This window comes from Triticum urartu, chromosome 4A (assembly GCF_056163025.1).
Source record: "Triticum urartu cultivar PI428250 chromosome 4A, HENAU_Tu73, whole genome shotgun sequence".
Classification (NCBI taxonomy): Eukaryota; Viridiplantae; Streptophyta; class Magnoliopsida; order Poales; family Poaceae; genus Triticum; species Triticum urartu.
The window spans coordinates 54,695,159-54,718,043 of record NC_141876.1 but is presented as its reverse complement, the minus strand read 5'-3'; positions in this window follow the sequence as shown (position 1 = coordinate 54,718,043).

The window sequence follows — 22,885 nt, the reverse complement described above, 5'->3', positions numbered from 1 at the left end:
CACTGTAACAAGATACATAGTTGCTTATATGTCAGACAGCAGATTGTTGATTGTTAGCTGGTCGATAGCCTAGTGTTGAAGCGAGCTGAGCCAATGTGCCGTGTTTTGCACAACTGCTTACAAGTGGGGTAGCACCAATAGTGTTTACAAGTACTTATGTATACGTCGGCGCATGGTTCTCGAACGAGTGCTCTATTTCATCAAAACACACACTGCTCGTATGATAAACCGTGACAACTTATGTCTTACCATGCCATATTCATGAAAAAACTAGTGAGGACGCATCTGTTTCGGCAACAATTACGATGGTTCTCACATGATTCACGGCCACACAAAAGTAGCAGCAGTTCCCATAGACGGATTCAAACAGATTACTAGCCCCAGAGGGGTCGATAACAGGCAAGGTTCGGATAATTAGACACAATCCAAACTACTATTAAACACTAGCTGGGGCAACTATTTCATGCCTCGATCTAATTTGGGCTGGACACAAGATGGACCTTGCCATGAACATCATCGAGGACGTCCTGCAGCAGCTCAATCCTGTGAACCTTCATGAAGACAACCTTGTGGCCTTGCCACTGATAAACTTGTTTGTGGAGGCATGCCACATCATCTTCCTGCGTAAGCTTGACAAGAACTGTATTCCTCACAAATGAAGGAGTAGCTTTGAACTTCTTGTGCTTCAGTACAACCTGGACAACACGCCTGACAACAGTGAGGCTGGAATACAACTCTTCATTGGTATAACCGCAAATGGCTTCCAGGATCCAATAGCCTAAGAACTCTATTTTCCCAGTGCGTATATTCAGGTCGTCCGCCTCATAGCGAGTGACATGTACAACCACACAATCCTTGTCTGCATTAGGGCTCTAATTGAAACAGAAACTAATTCTGAATTACTTTTCAGTATAAGAAACACAAGTTATTTAAACCACTAAGTATACCATGGCATCGAAGATAATAAAATTGTGCATTATTAATCACCACATACTTCCTTTTCTAAAAAAAATCACCACATACTTAGATGAAAAACCACAATCAAGATTGGAAAAGAAGGAAATCACCTTGGGCAGCTTAGTGGGGGGGGGGACACATCCTCAAAGGGGGAAAACTGCTCCTGCAGTGCCACGGGGGCTGTAATCTCAAATGGGGCGTTGACCATCTCAGTATCTGGGGTCGCCTCGGTGGTTGCCTCCATCTTCTTGGAGCTCTCTGTCTCGTGGGGATCAGCCTCCCGCGTCTGCTCCAATATCGGCAGATCTTTGCCTGGTTCTCCTTGGTCCATCATGAAACTGACGAATACTAGGAGTCCACTGAAAGGAAAACACAATTGCAATGTCAATGAAACAAAAAAGAGAGTGAGGATCGGTTACTGCTTTGCAAAAGTTTTTTTTCCTCCGAACGAAAATATACCAACATCACGGATCCGCTTACCTTCCCTTCGTTCGGAGAGAAGAACAATGGAAGATGCAAGTGTTGCCTTTCTTGAAGATGGTGAGGGAGAAGGGGATTCAGCGAAGAGTGAAATGATGGTTGCTTCATCCGTCAAACTTAGACTGCGGGGAGGTGGGGTTTTCTGATACGATGGCTTGTTACTGCCGCACTACGACCGGGGTGACTCGCCGCCTGCATACTACCTTCTAATTTGGTGGATGGCATTTGGGCCCGCGCGCTGCATGGCCCGCATGTCGGTGAACAAAAGTATAACAGCATTCAGTAGAGGGAGACGTTTCAATGACCTAGGAGGAGCCAGAAGCGGTAGAGTGTCTCCACTGTACTAGTAGTAATTGTTTTTCTGGGTAGCTGTAGAGTGTCTCCACTGTACTAGTAGTAATTGTTTCTCGGGTCCCAAGACAAAACTGCCCATCCACACTAGTAAATAGTAAAATCAATTCAGAAACCTGGGTGCTCTTCTTCCTCCTCGCTCCCACCCACCTCACGTCAGCTAGCTCCACTCGTACCCCCCAATTCCTCACCTCACTCCTACAGAAAACCCCAGCTCCCCTTCTTCCTCACTCCTACAGAAAACCCCCAGCTCCCCTTCTTCTTTGCTCGCACTACAACTAGACTCGTCATTCGTTACTCTGCTCAAATCCGTGAGCGCGACGCGACGCCCTCAAGGAAAATGGAGTCGGCTGACCCCAGCGCCAAGAAGATGAGGCTCCCTCCAGCGGCGACGCCTGTTGTAGATCCCGCACCCGGCAGCACGGGGAGAAGCAGTGACCCCGCCCCCATCTGATCCCAGGAACCCGTAGAATCTCGGGTGGACCGCATCAGCGATCTCCTGTATGCCATCCTTGGGGAGATCATCTCGCTTCTCCCCACCAAGGATTGATGTCGCACCCAAGTCCTCTCAATTCGGTGGCGCCCTCTATGGCGCGCCGTTCCCCTTAATCTCGACTGTCGTCAGCTATCTCTCTTCAATGATTTTGAAATCCCCAGAGCCATCATCTCCTCCCACCAGGGCTCCCTTCAAAGCCTCTGCATCCCGTCATGCTACCTGAGCAAGCATACCATGCCCTGCACTGTGGATGCCTGGCTGGAATCCCCTGAATTCACAGAACTACAGCTGCTTGAGTTCTACTATTCCCCTAGAAATCACATACCACATACCGAACGCCATGAACTTGTGCCCTCAGCACTGATGTCCATCTCGGGGTTTTCGTCCTCTCTCCACACCGCCACCTTTGCGCAGTGCTACCTACCAGACAATCTGGTACTAAACCTTCAACTCCCATTTCTCAAGAAACTTTCACTTGTGCGGGTTCGTATATTGGAGGCCTCATTGCACAGCATCATCCACTCCAGTTGCCTTGTGCTGGAGTGCTTGGTGCTTGTTTTCATAGTTAGAATCGGTTGTCTCCAAATAAAGTCACCTAACCTTGTAAGAATTGGAATTTCTTTTGACGGAAGGCAGCTCATCATCCAAGATGCCCCTTCACTTCAAAGGTTGATCCTTGATTCTAGTTATTCACCATTGCAAATAACCGTCCTCTCTGCGCCTAAACTGGAGACCTTGGGTGTAATACATGATATCTGTGCTCATTTCAATATGGTGTTTGGCTCCATAGTTCTTTAGGTACTTTATATTATCATCTACACTTGTAACCATAAGCCGCATTTTAAATTTCTGCGCATAATTTATATATCATCTTGCAGGACACATTTTGTACTAATATTATGTTCTATGCTTAATGAAGAGTTTCTCCATGGATGGCCTATCAATGGTGCTGGATTATGTTAAGATCTTATATATCCAAATGAATAGTTTTGATCTGAACAAGATTATTGGCTTGCTGCAATGCTTTCCATGTCTGGAGAAGTTTTATATAAAGGTGATAACTTCACGCACATTGGAAGCCCGCATATAGTGTACTAGAATTAACTGTTCAGCTGTTGCTCTTTCGACACTCTTCTTTTAGACCTTAACTGTTTTCAATCTTCATGTCTATTTAGGCAACAGGACGGGGTAAGAAAGTTATAACCAATCGGTGGATTCGTAAGCATCGGGATTTTCTCACTTCTCATGAGATTCGATTGAAGACAATAACGCTAGAACGATATGTAGCCAACTGTGCAAACACAAGATTTGTCACATTCTTCCTGCTGAATGCGAGGTTACTATTGTCCATTAGGCTTAAGTTTATCAGCAGCATGGTTTTGATGGATGGGTATGTCGAAGAGCAAAAAAAGGAGTTTCGGGTGGGCAAAAGAGCTTCTGAACGTGTCGGGCTTCTATTTACAACATATTATGGTCATAATCCAGTAAATTTTACGACCCAAGATGTTCATTCTATGGACCTGACCGATCCATTTGACTGTGACTGCCGAAAACAGTGCTGGAGTTAGATGTTGTTGCCCTTTTCAATCTGGTTTTTTCTGTAAACCTGATGAACAATTAACCCTCGTGCTTTTGTACAGTTTGTAAGCTGGAGTTAGATGTTCCTGCCCTTTTCAACTCGGCTGTGACTGTCATATTTTCTTTGAAACAAGGCAGATGGCTTGCCATTCGTTTAATTTAGAGTGAAATATTGTAACAAATCCAAACCAAGGGAAATAACATCACTCTCGCCGGCTGCTTGAGCTCACTGTGCATTACAAAAGCCAAGTGATTAGCCCCCACCAGCACCCACAAACTTATTTCGAACTAGCACATCAAATGGGCTGTAAATTTTCATAGGAAAGGCTGCATGACCATGACAGATTTGGATTCTGACATTTGGGACCCACGAGGAAATAGCCTATCCAAGGTGGTGTCGACTTACTAGCCAGTCAACAAACGATTCTGCCTACCAGCCGTTGGATTGACATCCAACATCTGCCGTGTATCTTCTATCTCTTGTCTTCTTCTTCCTCCAATCGCCCAAACCAAACCACCCCGCCGGCTCCGCCTGCTCCCGCCTCCCATGGCTGGCTGCGCCTCTGCCGCCCTACTGTACGTATCCTCCAACGTTGGCCAGTCCCTCCCTCTATTCCCCCACATGTCCTGTTATTCTCCGGCGACGTCAGCCCCAACATGCACCCGCGCCCGAACCAGTCAACCCTTGTACTCCCCTCCGCCTGCGACTGGACCGATGCATCTTCAACGGCTCATGTTCGTTCCGTCCGAGGCCTCGCCGTCGTCCTCCACCTTGTGGACTTGGTTCGCTCACCGTGCGTGGTGCACTGCCCTCTTGCGTTGTCAACGTCGTCAACAACCGAGAGGAACAAGGAGATGACTGTACGTGGAGAGGATGACAGTAGGGACCCACCAGCGTCATGGCAGTACGCAAGCAAGTGCCTCTATAGTACAAGCCGAAAAATATGGTTCCTCCTAATGGTTGGACATCTGGGGCTCACGCCATTGTCAACGTAGTCAATAAACGAGAGAATTACACTACGAGCGGCTGACACCAGGGACCCAGCAAGTCGCGTAGTTTTTTTTGAGGAACAAGCAGTTGTTATTTATACTAGTTTTAGCAACGGATCAGGGTAACAACGGGGTTGTGCGGGGGCTGTGGCCCGTCTAGCGAGGGTTTTATTTATGTTTACCACATCATGAGCCCAGTTGTGTTTTTTTCTTGCTGAAAATGGCTACCCCAGTTCTATTTTTTTAAAGAAATACCCAAACAAGGCCTACTTGCTTTATCGGCCCTACCGGGCTGCAAATCTTTCAAGACGAGGAGAGTTTCATTCGGTTTGCCCAGAAATGGGCTATACATTTTTAAAATACATCAAACCAGGAATTAGTTTCAATTTTTTTCATTACAAGATCTTAAATTCCATTGATTTTTATGCGTGGACAATTATTTGGATTTTATATTTATATAAATTATTTTGCAAAATAGTTTGAATGTGAATCGATATTTCTGGATTAAAAACAGTTGACCGCACGGAAATATGAAAAAAATCGTATACTTTTTAACCGTGGCCACAATATGGGGTGTGATGCTAACAAAATGAAGATGGGCTCCAAAAAAATTCTTACGAATTAGCAAATGGTCTGTACATTATTAGAAATAATGGCAGATGGGCTGTATGCTGTTTTCCACAGATTTGAGGCTGACTTGTGTGCCTACTACATGTTGACGCGTATGCTTTAATAAAAAAAAGGTTGACGCACACGCAACGCCCTATCAACTTAGTCAACACACGAGAGCAGTGACTGTTGGATCTCCATCCAACGGCTGTCGTGCTTCTTCAATCTCTGCTCTTCATGCTCAAGCCGCTCAAACAAGCGCCGGTGGGACTGCCTGCTCCCTGCTCCCGCGGCCGGCTATGCTGCTGCGCAGGCCTCACGGCCCCATCATACTCCCATCGCTGGCCTAGCCATCCCTCTACTCACCCACACCTGCTGTTATTCTCGGGCGACGGCAGACGAACTAGTAAACCCTCGTACTCCTCCACGTGGGAAACAACTGCCAAGTATTCCCTGGCTCCGTGTCGTTCCGTTCCTAGGCCTCGCCGTCGTCCACCGCCCTGGTGCTCTCGGCGCGGCCTGGTCAACGTGGTCAATGAACAACATCCATCGGAACTGGACTGTACGTGGAGAGGCTGACAGCTGGGTCCATGGCCACACGCAAGGAAATGCCTCCTAATTACGCGCAAAATAATGATTCCTCCGCCTGACAGCTAGGACCCACAGGAAGGGCCTCTGTATTTCATGAAAAAACGCCCCCCCCACTGACAGGTCGGACCCACCAGCTATATATTTGCACGCAAGGAAGTGCCTCCTTATTACGCCCAAAAAAATGAATACCCCCTGCTAGCTGGGACCCACCATATTCTTGTGCTGACTTGTGGGCCTACTAAGTTGACAGGGACGGAGAGCTTTGTCAACTTAGTCAATACTCCAGTGACCGTATGATGTCCATCCAACGACCATAGTGCTTCTTCAACCTCTGGTCTTCTTGCTCCAGCCGCCCAAAGCAGCGCCGGTCGTGCCGCCTGCTCCTGCCTCCCGTGGCCGGCTGTGCTACTGCGGAGGCCTCACTGCCCCCATACTACTCCCACCACTGGCCAGGCCATCCCTCCACTCACCACACCCCCTATTATTCTGCGGCGACGACAGCCTCACACCGCAGCCGAACCAGTGAACGCTCATACTCCTCTCCGTGTGGGCATCCACTACCGCGTCTTGCATGGCTCCGCTCCGTTGGATGGACATCATACGCCGTCTTGCACGGCTACCGCGTCTTGCTGCCGTCCACCGCCATGGTGCTCTCGGCGCGGCATGGTCAATGTGGTCAACGACCGACTTCCATCGGAAGAGTACTATACGTGTAGAGGCTGACAGCTGGGTCCACGGCAGCCGCAAGGAAGTGCCTCCTTATTACGCGGAAAATAATTATTCCTCCACCTGACAGCAGGGACCCACCGGACGGGCCACCAGTATTTTGTGAAAAAATCGTTTCCCCCTGACTGCTGGGACCCACCGGACGGGCCACCGTATTTCGCGAAAAAAACGTTCCCCCCCACTGTCAACTCGGACCCACCGGAAGTGCCTCCTTAGTACGCACAAAAAATGAATACTCCCCCGGCTAGCTGGGACCCACCTTGCTGGGAGGCTGACTTGTGGGCCTACTAAGTTGATGGGGACGAAGGGCTTTGTCAACTCAGTCAATATGAACAATTCTAGCTCCAATGACCGTACAATGTCCATCCACCGGCCGTAGTGCTTCTTCAACCTCTGGTCTTCTTGCTCCAGCCGCCCAAAGCAGCGCCGGTCGTGCTGCATGCTCCTGCCTCCCGTGGCCGGTTGTGCTGCCGCAGAGGCCTCGTCGCCCCCTACTATTCCCACCGCTGGCCAGGCCCTGCGGTGACGGCAGCCTCACACCGCAGCCGAACAAGTGAACCCTCGTTGTCCTCTCCGCGCGGGCTTCCACTACCGCGTCGTCCCCTTCCTAGGCCTCGCCGTCGTCCACTACCGTGGTGCTCTCCGTGCGGCGTGGTCAACGTGGTCAAGGAACGACTTCCATCGGAGGAGTACTGCACGTGGAGAGGCTGACAGCTGGGTCCACGGCCACAACCCAGTTTTTTTGTGATTTGCCATGTAAGTCGCTTTGTTAGGCCTGTTGGGCTGCAATTCTTTCAAGACGGGGAGAGCTTTCATTCGGCTGGCCGAGAAAATGGCCCATCAGTAATGAGAAATGGGTTGTACATTTTTAAAACACATCAAACCGGCAATTAGTTTCAAATATCTTTTTTTCATTTCAAGATTTTAAATTACATTAATTTTTATGCGTGGAGAATTTGTTGGATTTTATATTGATATACATTTATTTTTAAAATCAGTTTGAATGTGAGTCGAAAATTCGGGATTAAAAACAGTACGGACCGCACCGAAATATGCAAAATTTCATATATTTTTTAACAGTTGCCACAATATGGGCTGTAATGCTAACAAAAAGAATACGGGCTCCAAAAAAACCTTAAGAATTAGCGAATGGGCTGTAAATTATTAGAAATAATGGCAGATGGGATGTATGCTGTTTTCCACAGATTTGAGGCTTTCCTAAAAAAAGGTTGACGCACAGGCACTGACTGTTGGATGTCCATCCAACGGTCGTCGTGCTTCTTCAATCTCTGCTCTTCCTGCTCCAGCCGCTCAAACAAGCGCCGGCGGGACTGCCTGCTCCCTCCTCCTCGTGGCCGGCTGTGCTGCCGCGCAGGCCTCACCGCCCGACTGTACTCCCATCGCTGGGCTAGCCATCCCTCTACTCACCCACACCTGCTGTTATTCTCCGGCGACGGCAGACGAACCAGTAAACCCTCGTACAGTCGTACTCCCCTCCGCGTGGGAAACAACTGCCGAGTCTTCCCTGCCTCCGTGTCGTCCCCTTCCTAGGCCTCGCCGTCGTCCACCGCCCTGGTGCTCTCGGCGCAGCCTGGTCAACATGGTCAACGACCGACATGCATCTGAAGTGGACTTTACGTGGAGAGGCCGACAGCTGGGTCCACGGCCACATGTAAGGAAATGCCTCCTTATTACGTGCAAAATAATGATTCCTCCACCTGACATCGGGGACCCACCGAAAGGGCCTCTGTATTTCGCGAAAAAACGTTACCGCCGCTGACAGCTCGGACCCACCAGCTATATCTTCGCACGCAAGGAAGTGCCTCCTTATTATGCACAAAAAAATGAATACTCCCCCTATTAGCTGGGACCTAGTATAGTGGCAGGCTGACTTGTGGGCCTACTAAGTTGACGGGGACGGAGGGCTTTGTCAACTTAGTCAATATGCACGATTCTAGCTCCAGTGACCGTACGATGTCCATCCAACGGCCGTAGTGCTTCTTCAACCTCTGGTCTTCTTGCTCCAGACGCCCAAACCAGCGCCGGTCGTGCCTCGTGCTCCTGCCTCCCGTGGCCGGCTGCGATGTGGCGGAGGCCTCACCACCCCCTACTACTCCCACCGCTGGCCAGGCCATCCCTCTACTCACCCACACCCCCTGTTATTCTGCGGCGACGGCAGCCTCACACCGCAGCGAACCAGTGAACCCTCGTACTCCTCTACGTGTGGGCATCCACTGCCGCGTCTTCCCCGGCTCCGCGTCGTCCCCTTCCTAGGCCTCGCCGTCGTCCACCGCCCTGGTGCTCTCGGCGTGGCATGGTCAACGTGGTCAAGGAACAGCTTCCATCGGATGTGGACTGTACGTGGAGAGGCTGATAGCTGGGTCCACGGCCGCAGCAAGGAAGTTCCTCCTTATTACGTGCAAAATAATTATTCCTCCACCTGACAGCGGGACCCACCGGACGGGCCACCATATTTCGCCCCCCTGACTGCTGGGACCCACCAGCTACATCTTCACACGCAAGGAAGTGCGTGACAGTCAGGACCCACCTGGTCGAAGCATACATAGCGTTGTCATTCTGGTCACGAACGTGTACGTACATATATACTGGTTGATGTAGAGGCGCGCACGTGTCATAGTAGAGGCGGCCAGGGTGCAAGAAAGAAAATATGGCCACGTATGTGTACATACGGGCGGGGTCTCAAACGCCTACTCGCGCATACGTACGGCCAGGGCTCGTGTACATGGCTGGGTCGGAACGGAGAAACAACGTCGTCGTCGTGTTCATGGGGAGGCAACGGAATGCGTCGTGTTCATGGGAAGGCAACATAATGCGTCGTGTTCATGGGGAGGCAACGGAATGTGTCATGTTCATCGGGAGGGCTTGGACGGAACATGCGATGGAAACGAGGCCTGGCGTACCGCAGAACGGAGGAAACGGCCTTGTGTTAGACCGGCCATGTTCGAAACGGGATCCTGTTCATCGAGAGGGGTCTGGCGTACCGCAAAACGGAGGAAATGGACCTCCTACGGTCAAAATGGGGGTCCTGTTGATCGGGAGGGGTGTGGCGTACCGCAAAACGGACGAAACGGACTTGTGTTGGAGCGCTATGGTCAAAACGGGGGTACTGTTCATCGGGAGGGGTGTGGCGTACCGCAAAACGGGACTCCACGGGATACTGTTCATCTCCACCGTCGACCCCCTCCAGCCTCCATGAGCTAATGTTCATCCACCGTCGACCTCCTCCAGCCTCCACCTGTGACTGTTCATCCACGGGCTCCTGTTCATCCAGCCTCCACCGTGCGCTCCTCCACCGGCTACTGTTCAACCAGCCCTCTCCACGGGCTCCTGTTCAACCACCCCTCCACGGTCTACTGTTCATCCTGCCCTCCACCGTCTACTGTTCATCCTGCCCTCCACGGGGTGGTCCTGTTCATCCAGCCCTCCACGGGGTCCTGTTCATCCAGCCCCAACCGGCTCGATCGATCGGGGTCCTGTTCATCCAGAGGCAACACCACGGGGTCTTGTTCATCCACCCCCATCGGGAACTGTTCATCCAACCCCCCCCCTCCCGCAACGCTCACTGTTCATCCAGAGGCAGCATCGATTGGCTTCAGTTAGCAGCAGTAGCGAAGGAATCACTCGATCGGGTTTAGTTAACAGCCATCGATCGATCGCTCGGGTTCAGTAACGCGTAGCCTGCAGTGCAATCGCTCGGGTTCAGTTAGAGCCCAACGCCTCGCTCGGGTTCAGTTAGAGCCAACGCCTCGCACACACGCGCGTACGTGTACGAGAGAAACACGCATCGCTCGGCCCCCGACCTCCCACCGTAACTAGGAACTCCCCTAAATTTTCCTCCCCCTCGCTTCTACCATGGTTTTTTCCGTGATGGACAGCCCAAAGAATGTCATGCAGCTGCGCCTCCGGCCCGCCCAAGACGAAAAACCCATTTTCTGTCATGATTTTTTGTCATAGAAGTAGGAGCCCACCACATCTATGATGATACCGGGTTTTGTCACAATTATCGTCATAGAAGTGTCATATGTATGACAGAAAAAAAAATTGTTTGGCCCAAAATGTCACGGATGTGTCTTTTTTTTGTAGTGCACAAAGTGCTAGATGTAAAATACATCAACCGCTCATCTATTAACTTAATTGTCGAAACTGAATTTAACTGTCGAAACTAAATTTAACTATCGAAACTGAATTTTCCTATCGAAACTGAATTTTACTGTCAAAACTGAACGCACTAGTAGGGGCGAGGCTACACGTCAGTCGACTGACTTTTTCATCTCTGGTCAGTCGATTTTCCAGCCGTTGGATACGAAATCAAGGGCCTACAGTTCATCTTCAACCTCCACCCCCTGAGCCGCCAGCCACCACCGGCCAAATCACCGCCCGCCACTGCCCACGGCCGGCGGTGCGCCGCCCCGGCCATCCCTGTAGACCCTCCCCCGTGCCGAGCTTTTTCTCCAGCGATCCCTACACCACTGCCTCACCACCGCCGGCGACCACCGCCCCCACCCTGAACCCTAAGAGTAGATAGTTGGGTACCTCTCCGGCGAGCCCCACTCCCTGCTGCAGCTGGTTCTTCCTTAACTCCGGTGAGCCCCCTACCCCCTGAAAATCGATTGACTCAAAAGTCAATTCAGTCAACTGCAGTGTAGCTAAATCGGAGCAGCATCACAAGCAAGAGCAAGAGCGAGAGCAGCAGCGCGAGCAAGAGCAAGAGCAAGAGCAGAACATGCGGTGGACCGAGAGCAAGAGCAGAGCAATAGCGCGAGTGAGAGCTAAAGCAGCAGCAGCTCTTACTGATGTGGACGTCGCCGCCAAGGGAGCGACGCCGTGGAGGAAGTGGGCCGGCGACGCCGCCGTGGATGGAGCCACGCCATGTCACCTCGGAACCGAGCACCGACAGCACCATGAGATCGAATCAAGAAGAAAATGCGGCGATTAGTGTACAACCTCTTTGGTGGCACCGATTAGGCCTCAGCTTCATCTGAGGAAACGGTGATGATGCTGCTCTTCCAGTGGTGCAGGTGAAGACGGTGGTGTGGGAATGGAGATGGCGCGAAAGACGAGGGGAACATCGGGGCAGCTCCTTGGAGGTGGAGGACGGGGTGGCTGAACCGGCGGGATGACGAGATCGAGGACGGATCCTCATCCGGTACGGTGGATGAGGAACATTGAGGTGTTTCTGTGGACGACGTCGTCGGGGAAGCGGCTCCTGCTAGGTGGCGGACGGAGGAGGGTGTGGGGCTTCGCGGGTTTTCACGGCCTCGGTGTACGAATGGGTGGGCTGATGGGATGGGAATGGGGAGCCATGGCTTAGGGACGCGCTTGTCCGCAATGTGGGCTAAGTTACGGAAGTACCCCCACCGATTTGAGCTAGGCGGTTCTTTCGGTTCAGGGGTATCACGGGCATTTCATGTGTCGGGATTTCGCAGGAGGTGGGAGTTTTCGCGCGCGTTGTAGTTTTGGGATAGCAAGGCACAGGTTAAGATGGAGGGAGTTTTAGAAGCATAACGAGACAAAGATATATCTTAAATATTTCGGGGTAGCAAGGCGCAGGTTGAAATTTCTGGACGAGCCTAACATGTACTGTACCAAATCAATTCGCACTTCCGTCAACGAAAAAACAAAAAGAAATCAATTCGAACCACACAAGAGAGTCTAGTCCCGTGTACTGTACCAAATCAATTCGCACTACAAATGCCATTCAAAACTTTGAATTCATGTTATGTTCAATTAAAATATTTCGCTACGTGTATAATGCATGCAACCTGCTACTCAAATGAACGTTTTAGTGCATTCCAAACGTATATACTACCGCTTCAATATGAACTAAATTTGAATTTGTTTCTCTATTTGAATAAGATCTACAATAATGATTTTTATGAAGTCAAACCATTTGAATTTGTTTCACTATTTTAATAAGATCTATAATCATCATTATTGTCAAGTTAAACCATCGTTTGTGTATTATCTTCACATCACACCACATGATTATTGTCGAGTTAGATATGAACTATGTGTACTATATGAACTCGAACTCGATTTTTTGAATCCACTTTATGTTGATTTCAAATCACAGTACATTTCAAGCTCTAGCTAGATCTTCATAATCTAAACCATGTCTCATCTGTATAATGTGTTTATCACATAATGTATGGTGCCCCGCCCCCTACGCCTACAAGTATTTAGATGTGAGTTGCAAACGCCACACATTACCACAAATTCAAATAAAATGTGAGATTGTTCGATATATAGTATTGTTTAGATTGTTCGCTATTTATTTATAAGCTGCAAACGCCACACATTGTCACAAATTCAAATAAATGTGAGATTGTTAGATGTATAGTATGGTTTAGATTGTTCGATATTTAGCTGTGAGTTGCAAACGCCATGCATTATCACATTATGGTATAACATGTGCAAAACCACAGCACGCGTATCACCGCTAATATGTTTATAACACTACGATCTCCTATTCAAATATATGAATCCACTTTCATATCAAATTATGATCTTTGTTAGTCTCTTACACCCACACAATCCTCTAACCTTTGTAGCTAGCACTAACTTTCTCTCGTGCATGCACACGCCCTCGTCGCCCTCCCCCTCCCTCAGCATTCTATCCATCACGCACATTCATTTTTTTCTTTAGTTCATTCTCCCACAGTCTCCACAACTCCTTTTTGACACACACCGATCGACAAACCTCTCCAGCGATGTCTGCCTACAACATACACACACACCTTCCATCTCCTCCTTTCTGTGCCCATGCCTCGTGTCTCTCATACGGTCCCACACACGTGTAAACTCTCGCACCTCTTTTCATCGATCTCGCAATCGCACACTCCTCCCCCTATCTAGCTAGTAGCTAGGCCTCTCGCACCACCTCCTAGCTCCATTCTCTTTGTCTATCCGTCTTGCTGGGCCTTATTTGCCTCTAACAAATGGATGTACACCGACAGATCTCCCACTATACATATATCTAGCCAGGTCGTTATAACTCGTTTTCCCCCACGCGTCGATCGATCTACCTCATTAGTTATGTCTCTCCCTCCCTCCGACAATCAACAATTGATCTACCGATCTAGCTAGGTTTGCTTACCAAACACATGGTTCCCCTTCATCATCCATGCATGCGTCCAGACACATGTATCACGCACAGGCACACACAGAAACACATCCCCACTCTTATTGATAATATTGCAGTTCTACCCTCAGTTTGTCTAGTAGGCCTCTCCCACCATCTTCGAGAAGCAACTCCATCACCCATCCAGCACTCTACCTCTCTCTCTCTCTCTGTCCCAACCTATTTCCCGTCCTTCAGTTATGTATGGATGTCGACCGATCTCCCTCAAGACATAGCTGGGTCTCTCCTTCTCAACACATATACGAGTTGTTGTACCTCTCTAGTTAGGTCTCTGCCTCCCCCTCCCCCACACACAGCGATACATCGAGCGCTCTAGTAATGTCTCCCTGCCACACACAAACTTGCCATGTGCCCTCTGACGTTCCGGTAGGTTAGTCGGCCTATATCTTTGACTTGCACACACACAATTTCGATGGCTCTCTTCATTGATCTCGCACCCACCCACTTAATCCTCTCTTCGACTCTACCGGTATCTATGACCCCTCCCTCTCTTCTCGTGGATCGCCCGCTCTATATGTGATATAGATAGGCCTCTATTTCACACACATTGCGTGTGTCAAATTTTTGTTTGAGATATCATCGACACATGTTCCCACAAATACATTCACGAAATCACATCCCCAACAAAGAACACTCACGAACGCACACGTCATCTGTCTAGGTTTGTATCTCTCTCACACACACCCACGTAGGTGGGGGGCGTGCACGAAGAGAAGAGGTGCACGCACGACGCACGTACTCCCGTCTCTTTACCAACCACACCCGCGCGGGTACATGGTGGAGCTCATTTCTGTACGAAAAGGCATCCCACGTGGTAATTTGACACGTGTACTGGTTGTCCAATTGATGGAGGATCGTCTACCATGGGTGAACAAACAAATTGCGACTTGACGCGTTATGTTAAAAAAGAGTCAAACCATGTGGGGCCTACCTTAGAGGCAAGTCTCTATACACTGGAGTAGTTTTGATGTGTCCCATCAACTTGCAGAACGAGGAGAAGCTTGCTTAGTACGCCGTCTTCCCCGCCCACGGGCGCGGTGGCTCACAGGATGGGGTGAAGCTTGCTTACTGCGCCTTACGCCCGCTCCCTCGCCCACATGCGCGGTGGGTCGCAGGACGAGGAGAAAATTTCACTACTCCCTCCATTTACTCCTTGTCCCTACCTTGGTTAGAGAGATTATCATATTGTTTGAAATATATGTCCTTTAGTAGATTTCAATATGAACTACTACTAGTACATACTCCAAACGCTGATGTATATAGACGTATTTTAGAGGGTAGATTCATTCATTTTGCTCTCTATGTAGTCCATATTGAAACATACGTAATAGTACACACTCTCCCTCGCCCCTCGACCCTCGACCACATGGTGGACGTGCAGCAATTCATTCGGTCTTAGATAGCCAAAACGATATATACTGCAGTACCATTATTGCTCGACTCCCCGAAGAGGCGAAGAGCCAATCGCAAGGTTAATATTTTGGAGATGCCAAGCGCAAGGTTTATAGGAGAACGAGTAGTAGTAGTAGTAGTAGTACGTACCAGTAGTACGTACCGTACGAGGAAGAAGGCAACAAGATGTATGTTTTGTGTGACATTCTCTTCTTACACGACGTGCTAGACCTAGTGGACCTCATTGTTGCAATGGGACTACTCCCTATCATAGATGGCACGATTCAGAGTGGTGGGCAGCGGGCATAATTCCGAGCTGCTTAGTCTTAAACCCCATGAAGAAGTCCCGTCAAAAGGAATAGCCATCCTCTACACGTGCTCCTATGTAGATGAGTAAATGATACAAAAAGAGAAAGAGACAAAGTAAAAAAATCACCAGCCTTAGATCCAGCCCTATTGTATCAGTGAATGATATTCCTACGTCGTGATTGACATGGCTATATTATTAACCGTGCTAAGGAGGTAGAAGCGGATTTTTATTTATTTGCGGAGGTAGCAGTGGATGGATATTCAACGAGGAGTGGAATGATGGCTACTTCCTCGGTCAAACATAGAGAAAGGCGGGCCTCGTGATTTCATGGCTTATTAGTCATTATTACTACCTATACTCTTTGCCCATATATAACAACCGCGTGGTAGTACAATAGTGGGCTATACTTTTAATAACCATGCTCGAAGAGAAGAGGTGCACACACCCACGCACGTAGTGTACTAGTAGCAGTCTTTGCGTCTTTTGCGTCTTCCCCAACCACACACGTGACATGGTGGAGCTCATTTCTATAAGATGATGCAACCCATGTGATAATTTGACGCGTCTAGCAGTAGTTACTCACTTATAAATAATGGAGGGTCGGGAACCATGCATGAACGGTGCCTCGTCATTTATAAATATTTTTTTTCTTAAGTGGCACGTACGCAATATAAATAGGTTCATATGGAGAGAAAAGGAAACCGCTCCACTATATACATAGCCAGGATGATCCTACACGGTTGCTTGCTGGGGTTGCTCTCTTCATACTCTCACGCACAAAACGACTTTGGCCACATCTCTAACATCCGGGCGGATCACATCCGTCGGGGGAAGGGTGGATGCTTAGTGTAGATGCGGTCGCCGTCGCCGACGGCGGAAACCCACTATCGACACGTCCCGATCAAGGATCCTCGCCGTTCTCTCTCACGAAGCCGGTGAGGTTCCTTCGTCCCTTGCTAACTGCAGCGGCGTGGGTAGTTGCCGCCTCCGGCCGCCCTCCTCTAGGTTGAGCTATGTCCCATCGTCCCTCAGGTACAACTTCCTTTACAATCGGCTTGGACCACTGCCCCAGCTGCCCACATCACTCCATGTGGATATTTCTCTACTTCTTTGCCCCGCACATACCTCTACTGGCTTCTACGTACTGTATTTGTAACGAGTTTATGTCTCATCAACTAGTCCCAGTAATCCTATTCTAATCACACTTCTTCAACTTCTTTGCCACAGGGATGCTCATCTCGATTTAGGTGAAACTGCACAAAATGATCCGATGGTCAAAGGGTTGCAAACTTCATTTCTTGGGAAGCTCCAATGTTGCCAGCAAATTTGTTGGGGATATTACTACTGGGCATAAACCGCCTACCTGGGCCGGATTAACTTCCTCAGTAGTTCAAAGGTGTTAAAGCCCAAAGAGGCAGATAAAGGCCCAGGGCCGGTAGTCGGTTTACAACCTGTAGCCATACACCGGCTTTGTGCATATACTTGTACTGTAAGTTAGGAACAAGGAGAGACCAACCCGGATACGAGTATGAACCGGTGTTGGCACTCCCTGAACCGGCAGGCGTCACCCGTGTAGATAAGGGGACGACCCGGCGGCGGTTCAAGGACATAGACAACAACTCGAGACATAGGCGAAGCTTTCTTGCTCCCTAGTCATCGAAACCCCATAAATTCCATCACAACTAGACGTAGGCTTTTACCTTCCTCGAAGGGGCCGAACTAGTATAAACTCTCTTGCGTCCTTGTGTCCGCTTTAACCCCTTCAAGCTAACCCGTCGCGATGGCTCCACGACTAAGTCCTTTCTCTAGGAATCTGCCGTGACAAAACCACGACAGTTGGCGCCCACCGTGGGGCTATCACACGATGGTTTCCGGTTCTTGGAGGGCCGCTTTGAAGGACTCGAGGGCTATGCTGTAGGCCGGATGACTAAGAGTCGTCGTGGCAGGCTCTACATCGACAACGCAGGCTGGGGCCCCGAGGCCGGCTCAATTGAGTACGGGTACCGGGTCCCCTTTGGTAGCATTCACGTTTTCATTGGCAAGATCGGTGAACCGGGCCCTGAGCCGGACATCTGGACCGACCTCGTCGAGACGGCTCAGCGTGCACAATCCGCCCGGGTTAAACCGGCCATGAAGCGTGCCTTCGTGGGAGTCATCCATGGAGGAAGTTATGAGGACGGATCGGGATTTCGCGAGGCGACTGTCATTTGTTCCGGTGATGAATCTTCGACCGGAGAAACCGAATCTCTTTATCAGCTACAAGATGGCCGGATTGGGAGCTGTTCCGATGGTGACAGTATTCCGGACCCCTCTGATCTGCCCAACCGGGTTGGAATATTCATGGCCGGAACACAAGCAACGCTTCATTCTTCGACAGCTGCGGCAACGATTTCCGGTTCAGTAGCAGCGACGGCTGCCGGGGCAGGAGGCCCTGTGCGCCCGCCGGCTCAGGTTCTATCAGAACTATTTGATGCGTTGGTTGTGCTTATGGCGGAAGTTAATCCGCCAGATCAGGACGTTCACAATACAGAGATTGCAAAGGTAAAGGAACAGATCACCCAGGCCAAGGCGGATCTGGAGGCTGAGGACACCAGGATGGCCGCAGAGCGGGCTGCTTTAGACGCACATGCCTACAGGCTTATGTTAGACCAGAGCGCATCGCATGAAGTCATGAGGAGGAAGCACCGATCCCGCTTACCTCCGGTTTTCGAGGCCAGAGACCTTTTCAACACTCCAGGGCCAAGAGCCGGCAATCCGTTGGAGGGGAACCGGGAAGAATCCCCTGGGACCGGTGCACCGGTTCAGCCTCGTCAGATCGACCCGCCTCGTCAAAACACCGTTGTACCTCAGGCTGCCTTAACACCCCCGGGTCACTACTCCAACCCAATGGACAATCTTGTTGCCGCTGCTGCACGGCTGGAGGCCATTCCAATTGAAGGTGACTCGCCGCAGGCAGTAGAGACACGGCGGGTCAAGGAACTTCTGAAGATAGCTTTGGCCCAACAGGAAGCGTACTCGTACAGCCGCGACCGGATCCACTCGACCCCTCGTCCAAGCCAGAGCTATAGCAGACATATGGATGAACCGGCAGTGTCGAGTAATGAACGACGTGGGGCACCCCGAGACAACAACCCGGCGGGTGGTGCTGATGACGCTCAGGGAGTAGTGGACCGGGCCCGCGCGCGCAGGGAGGCCGAGTTAGCCGCACAGCATCAGGCTCGGCAGCTCACGCCGGTTCGTCCAACCACCTTGACTGAACCTGGTGTTACTTCCAGTTCTTTGGGGGTGCCTTGCCTTATCCCCGCTTTACGCAACATGTGCCTGCCCAAGGATTTCAAAGGCCCGCGCAAAGTACCAAATTACACGGCGGATCAACCTCCAGAGACATGGGTGGAGAGCTATGAGATGGCCATGGAGATGCTTGATGTGGATGACGCGGCGTGTGCAAAATACTTCACCATGATGCTCGAAGGAACGGCCCGTACTTGGTTAAAAAGCTTGCCGGCTAATTCTATCAGTTCATGGGCCCAATTACGGGCCCGGTTTATCAGCAATTTCAAAGATACCTGTAAACAGCCTATGTCAATAGTGGATTTAGTTGCATGCGTCCAGGAGGAAGGAGAATCAACGACTCATTGGGTGCGCTGGGTTTCACAAGTGTTGCACTCCTCAGACCGCATCAACGCTGACACCGCAGTATTAACCCTAGTGGGCAACTGCCGGTTTGGACCCCTGAAGCTGAAGTTGGGACGGATGAAGCGTCATTGCACCGACATGGGGACTCTCATGGCCGCTTTGGTGAAATATTCTGATTCTGATAGTACGAAGGATCCCGAGTCTGATGATGACAAGATAGGGAAAGGAAAGAAGAACATCAGCTCCAAGGGTCAGCAGCATCACTGGGTAGGTAATGGCGGAGGAGGCAAGCATAAAGCGGATGGTAACATGGACTTTGTGGCTAATACCAACGCACAGAACAATGGCCAGCGACGCAAGGGTAGGCCAAAAAATCGTAGTGGGGCACCCAACCCTAACCCAAACCGCCTAAACTATCTGCTAAGCCAGCCCTGTCCAAGACATGGGACGAAGGAGGAACCAGCAAACCACCTTTGGAAGGATTGCTTTATTATGCAGGAGTTCAAGAATTCTAATAATTTCCTGTATGATCACGAATCTGGCGATGGCTCAGGGTCCGGGCCGGATTACGGTGGAGGAAGTTCCGGTTCAGGATTTAATGGTAATCCAGGCGGAAATAATGGTCAAAATAATCGGAACAACCAGGGTGGTTACAACCAACAGCAGCAACAGTCAGGTTACCAGAGCAACCCAAAGCAGTTGAGTGGTGGGCAGTACCATGTCTTTACCACTAGCTTGGACAAGCGAGACCGGAAGGTTGAGAGGCGGGCGGTCAACTCAGTTGAACCGGCCATACCCCGTTATCTACGTTGGTCTGAACAGCCGATCATATGGAGCAGAGAGGATCACCCACCCCAGGTCGATAATCTGGGTCAGTTGGCTCTGGTGGTGGCGCCTCAGGTGGGAGGTTATAATTTCACCAAGGTGCTCATGGATGGAGGGAGCAGTATTAACATCCTGTACTATGAGACCTTCCGTTGTATGGGACTAACAGATAAGAATCTCAAACCGTCTAATACAGTATTCCACGATGTAGTGCCTGGCAGATCAACATATCTCATTGGTAAGATAGCTCTGGAAGTGGCCTTTGGGGATGATCATGATTCTAGGTCAGAGACATTGACGTTTGAGGTGGTGAAAATCCAAAGTCCATATCATGCCCTGTTTGGGCGACCGGCATACGCCAAGTTTATGGCCCGGCCCTGTTATGTGTATTTGCATCTCAAGATGCCGGGTCATAAGGGGACAATAACGGTTCATGAAAGCCGCAAAATCGCTTTGGAATGCGAGGAAGGAGATGCGGCTTATGCAGAGTTGGTTTGTGCCACCGAGGAGTTGAAATACTATAAAGACAATGTTGATCCAGCGGACATGACTCCGTTGAAGAAGCCAACTACGGAGCATGATCTGGCCCTGAAGTTCAAATCGGCAGCAGAGACTAAGATTGTTGACTTCATACCTGGCGATTCATCCAAGCAGTTCAGCATCAGTGCCAACTTGGATCCGAAATAGGAAAGCGCGCTCATCGAGTTCATCCGTGAGAATCGGGACATTTTCGCATGGAAACCCTCCGACATGCCAGGTGTACCGAGGCAACTCGCTGAGCACACACTTAATGTGGATCCTAAATATAAACCGGTGAAACAGTTCCTCCGCCGGTTTAACGAAGAAAGGCGCAAGGCGATTGGAGAAGAGGTAGCCAGGCTCTTAGCAGCTGGCTTTATTATTGAAGTTTTTCACCCTGAGTGGCTTGCCAATCCGCTGCTGGTCCTCAAGAAAAACGGCACCTGGCGCATGTGTGTGGATTACACAGATCTTAATAAGGCTTGTCCAGCAGATCCTTTTGCCCTCCCCCGTATTGATCAAATTATTGATGCTACGGCGGGTTGTGAGCGTTTAAGTTTTTTGGATGCGTATTCTGGCTATCATCAGATCAAAATGGCAGTTAAGGACCAGGAGAAGACAACATTTATAACTCCCTTTGGAGCCTTCTGCTATGTGTCTATGCCCTTCGGGCTCAAGAGTGCCCAGGCAACTTACCAACGGTGTGTACAAAATTGTCTTCACAAGCAGATTGGCCGTAATGTACATGCTTACGTGGATGATATCGTGGTTAAATCCAGGGAGAAGGAGACTCTGATTGATGATTTGAAAGAAACCTTTGATAATCTGAGAACATACAAGATGATGCTTAATCTGGACAAGTGTGTCTTTGGTGTACCGGCGGGCAAGCTATTGGGTTTTCTAGTGTCCAACAGGGGAATTGAGGCTAATCCGGAGAAGATCACGGCTATCACCTCCCTGGCTAAACCGAAGTGTATCAACGATGTTCAACGCCTGGCAGGCAGGATTGCTGCACTAAGCCGGTTTATCAGTCGCCTGGGTGAGAAGGCAATCCCTTTGTATCAGATGTTGAAAAAGACAGATCAGTTTGTCTGGAGTTCTGCTGCTGATGAAGCATTTGAGGACTTAAAGCGGCAATTGGCCAATCCGCCTGTGCTCGCCGCTCCCGTTGACAAGGAGTTGTTACTGCTATATGTTGCTGCTAATGTTCGGGCGGTCAGTGTAGCTATTGTGGTGGAGCGAAAGGAGGCAGGTAAGGAGCATCCGGTTCAACGTCCGGTCTATTACATCAGCGAGGTGCTCATTGAGTCCAAGCAAAGGTATCTGCATTGGCAGAAGCTGGTGTATGGAGTTTTTATGGCAAGCCGGAAGCTTAAACAATATTTCCAAGGGCACTCAATTACGGTGGTCAGTTTTGCTCCTTTGGGAGATATCATCCAGAACCGGGAAGCAACTGGCCGGATTACAAAGTGGGCCATAGAGCTGGGGTCGTACGGTTTGAAGTATGTGCCTCGGACAGCGGTTAAGTCTCAAGCACTTGTTGATTTCATCAATGATTGGACGGAAATGCAAGCATCTGAAGAAAAGCCGGATCATATGTATTGGACCATCCATTTTGACGGATCCAGGCAGTTGGAAGGCTCGGGGGCTGGAGTCGTATTAACTTCCCCACGACGTGATAAGTTTTGTTATGTTCTCCGTTTAATGTTCCCTTGTACTAACAATGTAGCTGAGTATGAAGCCTTGCTCCATGGTCTCCGGATGGCTAAGGAGATGAATCTAAGTCGAGTTAAGTGCTTCGGTGACTCGGACCTTGTGGCCCAGCAAGTGTCTGGCACTTGGGACTCCAAGGACCCACTCATGGCAGCATATCGTTGTGAGGTGGATACTGTCGCGGGTTATTTCAAAGGCTATCAAGTGGATCACGTGGACCGGCGGAAAAATGAAGCGGCAGACGCTTTAAGCCGGCTGGGCTCTCAGCGCAAACCGGTCCCACCCAATGTTTTTCTGGATGTGCTGCACAACCCGTCGGTCAAGATCCCTGGTGAAGAGGATTTGGCTATTCCTGATCCGGAGGCTCGATTGGTGGCGGCTCTTCATATTATTCCGGATTGGACGCTTCCTTACCTGGCGTACAAGAACCGGGGTGAGTTGCCAGAGGATGAGATTCTAGCCCGGCAGATAATCCGGTGATCCAAGTCCATGGCTATCATCAACGGCGAGTTGCATCATTGCAGTATATCAGGAGCTTTTCAACGCTGCG